Raw genomic sequence first — 6,000 nt, 5'->3', positions numbered from 1 at the left:
GTAAGGTACGTATTATTAAACACAAAATTAAATTGCCACAACATAAAAAACAGTAAAAGCATTACTTCATTAAATTATTGCCAGTTACGAAAAATATAATTTAAAAATATATATATATTTTATAACCGAATTTATTTACGAGTTTTAATGCTATTATGGTGAATAATAAAAGTGTTTTGTCCTATATCAAATGTTAGGAAACGGCCGTCTTAAATATTTATATCAATATTTTACGAAGTCGTTAATTTAATTTTACAACCAACAACAGCAATTGGACGCATGTTCTTTATACTTCTATGAAAACGCCGCTTGCAATTTTATTTTACGCATTATTTCCCTATTTTTATAACTAACATAGACATAAACAAGTTTAATAGGAAACTAATTTGTTTAAATAATTTTTCTATCTTAAATAATACGATCCAATTGTCTGTATATAAATCTTGTGAGTTGACAATATAGATATGATCGTGCAAATTTCGTAACACCAACACTAACTTTGTAAGAACGTATAGGAAATCCTTTAATGGATTCGACAATATTTTGTGGACGTCAATGACAATTTCCACGTAATGAAAGTAAGGACATACCCAGTTCTAACAATAGTATATGTGTCAGCGATCCACCTGGCGCAAGGTGCGTGCCATGTGGAGCACGTGCCAGCGGACAGGCCGCGTAGTATATTGGCAGACTGCAGTTAGACAACCATATCTCATGCAGCATATACTGGCTGTATGTCTCTATGCCAATGCTATTTCATAACACTGACATATATAACTATATCGATTTTTTTTATTTATTCGCTCTAAAACCTATATTTTATAGGCCTGAGATGGAATTTTAAATTGTTGTATCTCTAGTTTATATTTGTACATATTTTATAAACGGTGTAGTGAAAAATTTCAATTAATAAAAATTTTATTTTGTACTTTAATGACAATTAACATTATACATATTGTTTGTCTCCGTTTAACTTCTGTTTCAAAAAAATTGCTTTATTGCGTGCCACTATAGTCAAAAAGGCGCGCACATGATTTATTATTTAAGAAATATTAACATAAACTTTAAAAATAACGACATAACGACATCTAAAGAGATGAAATATTATGTTGAAAAATTCAGAACTTTATCTCATCTACATTGGAAAAAAATGGATACAAATTCTTTGTTAAATTAAATAACGAATACTCAGTACATTACAAGACGATGACGTGACGAAGAACATTGATGAATTAAAAAAACTGTCTATATATTTATTGTCTATGGTTTAGTCACACCCGTCCTTAACACTGTTACAATATATTGATCTTTGAATTGATAGGAACACTTGGATATATTAAAGGATAATCAATAATTCCAGTATCGAAATACATCTACATACAAGTGAGGGGAGAAGCATCGAGGTTTTTATCTTGTAAACAACCCGATATCATGAATGACACGTTGATTATTGAATTAACTTAACATGGCATCTATTTTTCTATTTGTTTTATATCATAGAAGAGAAAGAGAGATAGATAGAGAAATAAAGTATTTTCTTAAGTCTGATGCGATCCCCATAAAACTATTCCCCGTTAAGTCAAAGACTTAATACATAGCAAAATAACAACATTAAATAAAAGGTATTTAACTTTTTGACAATGGTATCCGTATTTCAACAATTAAAATTATAAAAAAATAAACAAATAACTTTGAATGGTTTCATATATTAAAAGAACGTATTTTTCGTCACATTTGCCGGATTACAAATCTAAAGAGTCTTTAAATGAAAAATATCTGCCAACAAAATATGATTCAATGAACGTACACGCCAAACAATAATTCAAGAACTACGTCATTTAGACATGAGCAAACAATGAAGGAAATCTGTGAAACAGTTTAAAAATAAAGTGATGCTATTGGTGATTATTTTATTTCCTCACATCTCATTGGTTGAAATATAGTCATGTAAAACAATATTCGTCTGACACTAGACATCTAACGTTGAGTTTGAAGTGACGCAACTGCCGTACAGGTGATGAAGTCAGGTGGATTTACCCTAAATATATACAAATAATGTATACACACCTTAATAACAAATGAAATAAGGTCTAAATTTCAGTATACGTTTCTATCCTTTGTCTACTCAGGGAACACCTTTGAAAACATTCATAATTTAAGGTCATTTCTTTTGTAATTAAACTATGACAAAGTTACCGACATGTTATTTTTTCAACCATCATCTGTGTAAATTCTTAATACAGTCTTATAATAAAACTGTTTATATCAATGTAACATTATTTAAAAAACGTTTAGAAATTTTCTAAAATTTTAGAATTCTTTAATATGTAAAATCGTAAAGAATTTTTTTTTTAAATTTTGAGGGACGTCAAATGTGAAATGACACAATTATATTTTTGGAATTCTAATTATTAATAAAAAGGTTTTATTTCTTTAAAAGTACAAGACATTTAACACTTTATAATAAAAGATAATTTTCCTGTATTCTCAAATATTAAATTAAAATATAATTTTTGAACGACTAAAAAGTCAACACAACGACTTAATTAGCAAGAAAACGTTATCAAGTGGACAAATACGAACACATTGAATGGACTATAAAAATGATAAGTAGAATATTATTTCCTAAAATGGTTTTACTTATCTACATATACCCACATATTAAAAAGTTTTTTTTTTAACCGACTGTTATTGGCTGTCGGCATTCAAATTTATTTTAGACATCTATCTTTATACAGCGTTTAATATACTCACGTAATAACGTATCCGAGTAATTAATAGTCAATCAACTATTTTTTATAATGTATTTAAAAAAAAATTTACGTCACAATATTAAAACACTACCGTGAATTGTCCAAAGCGTTCAGCCAATGTGCAAGATAAAGCAGATGCGCCATAAATATATTTAAGGAAGTCTCAATACTTTTTTAAATTACCCTATCGCTAACCACGAAAGCTGCTTTTTTTTTCTTAATTACAGGCGACCACTGCGTGCATTCTTCCAGCGGCCGGCTGTATCTGTCTCGTTATAGCTAGGCTGTATTGCCAGGTGTCAAAGTGGTTTTTGAAAAATTTTTTTAAAAAATCCAAAGATCACCCGCCATTAAAAAATCCGTGCAGGTGCGATTATTCGAACCTGGTGAGGCGAAAAATCAGCTGTCAGATATGATTCTAATTACGGAAATGAAATTATTTTCTATAAATAGTGTTAATGATTTACGTCTTTTGATAATTCAAATATTGCAAAAATTTTATTAGATATATTAATTGATTATACAATTCGGATTTAATAAGGGTTAAGGCAAAATTATAATTAATAATGAATACTTATTCAGCTTCTTTTAGTCTATGGAAAGAATTATATTTATGAATGATGTCAATTTATACTAAGCTTAAAATTTATTAATTACATTTAATAATTTTTACTCGTAAACTGTCTGACGACACAGTATATTTGAAGTATAGGAAATATCAAATCCATGTTAAGGACGATAAAATTTTCATTCACACAGATAAATAATTTCTTGTCCTTTAGTTCAGTTTCCGAAAAAAACCTCACCAAATTGATAACTACATATATTTTTTAACATTCACTTTTTTTAACTGTCATATAGAAAAATCCTAATTCAAGTACGAAATGATACCTAGAATTAATTATATTATTTAGGGCACGCGTTACATGTATAGTAATAAAATACATTAAAATTTGTGAGCTGTATACTATGAGCCAACTTGCATTAGAGATTAAAAAAAAAATTAAAGAATATATGTAATGTATGTTTTTCTTAATGACACGATTGTGAAACATCCTTTAAAAAGTTAAACAAGAAATAACATTGAGTGAGAAATACAAATAAATTAGAAATCGACTTCTGTTTGACACGTAATGCACGATTTTTTATTTCCTTCATTTCGTTTTAATTTGACATTATCTAAGAACTAATGTCACGAGTGGCGCCATCTGTGCCGTACTAATTATAATATACTGTAATCCTTAGAATTATTTTTAAGACTGATTATAATTAATTATAATACTGAACCGTCGTAATTTTGTAATGACAACATTTAAGTGTCACCTTGTATTTGACAACGATCATACTGGGTTCAGCCATATTGTACGAAATTATTGGAAGTAACGCTGAACATTAAAAATCAAGACTGAAACTGTACATCGAACACTAAGAACCGTTATGATTAGTTTCTAGAATTGAGTAAATTTAAATAACCTTATTACGAATAAATGTGGTTTTCTAAAACAAGACTAATTTGATTTATGGCCGACAAAATCTACATTACAAAAATCTACTCCGCCATCTTGTATATGAGATAAACACATCTAACCATAGACACATTGTTATACAAAGACAACATTACAGTCGTTGAAGATATACCTAATCTAAAAACTTAAACTATTGATTGATTCCACAAAGACAGATTGATCATAATTATCTTTATAAATTAATTTTATTTTAAATCATGTGTATTTATAAGAATGATAGGCATTATACAGATTATATATGTTTATTATAACAATAAATACTCTTTGGAAATAATATTAAATGGTCCTTGTGAATACTGATGCTTTGTGTTAATGAAGTATCGATTTATTTTCTTGTACACAACGATGCTTGTATCTGTTGCGAATAAAGTCGGGGTTTAATGATTATTAATTAATCGATTAATTTCATCGAGTAACATTCATTCGAAATGTTTGTTATAATTAGCATTCGTGTTTGACTAACATGGAATGTTTAAATTATATTGTTAAAATTTATTCCATGATGTGATTGGATTCTGTTGAAGTATCGATAGTATTGCATAGTATATACAACTAGAATAGAAGAATTATATTCTTACATACTATCGTCACTCTACAAACAGAACGTTAACAGTCTGTCATTCATAAATATTAACGTTGTATTATTAACGTAGATGAGAAACGAAAAACGCTGAATGTATTACGACAGAACAAACTTGTGTTAAAAAAATTGTTAAGATAAAAAAATTATTACATCTCGTTGCTGTGCGGAAGATTATCTTTCTTCATGAAAAACTCCATAAAATATCCAACTGCGTAATATTTACGGGAGACTAACTTAATCGAAAACCTAATCAATAAATAATATATATAATCGGAGATTGAGAATCGTGTTTTTGGGAGTTTTTGAAACTAAAAAATGAATATCGAAATCTATAACATGTCCCCACTGCGCAATCTTTGCATGCGGTGACAACATGTTTGTTTAAGTCGTCTTATTTGATCCTAAATAAAATGGGATTGATAGAAACACGAAACACGAAAGCAAATGATTACAATATATAAAACAACGACATGATCTTTGATCTTTATCATAATGTGAAGTCTTTTTTTCTCTTTAAAATCTTCTGTTTAATAATAAATATTCTTAACAATAAACTATCTAACTGTCTGTAAACTTGTAAAAATAAAACGTGTAAGTGTTGAGTGCAAATTTAATACAAGTATCCGTCAATATTAACAGTGTTATTGTTTCACGGTATGCGACTGTCTGCAGCATCACGGCGTCTCTCCGGCGCCGACTTCCCCACCTATAGTGAGCTAGCTGCGAATTGAACACTTGATATATAAATGATAAATAATATACGACGCTAATAAAGAACTAAAAAAGGTCCTAAATTAATATAAAATAAAAAATCAAAACGACCATTTCAATGTTTTTAATTAAATATCAGATACGATTAGGAAACTTTTTATCTGACAGTGACGTAACTATGATTATTGTCAATAAAACTAATTTCGAATTTTCTGGATGAATATATAAAAAAGCTTTCTCAGTATACAATACTTAAAATAATTGTTCTCTGTAATACAGTGATCCAAAAATGATAAAATTTTATATGAAAGTGCGTATTCGGCGTTTATTTCCTGTGGTGCCAATACTGGGATGTCTTATAGCGTGTCCAGAGCTAAACGGTGACGAATCTGTGAAATTGGCTGGACTCATACGAGCTGTATTGCCC

The sequence above is a fragment of the Danaus plexippus genome, chromosome 17, assembly GCF_018135715.1.
Source record: "Danaus plexippus chromosome 17, MEX_DaPlex, whole genome shotgun sequence".
NCBI lineage: Eukaryota > Metazoa > Arthropoda > Insecta > Lepidoptera > Nymphalidae > Danaus > Danaus plexippus.
This window is presented reverse-complemented; position numbering follows the sequence as displayed.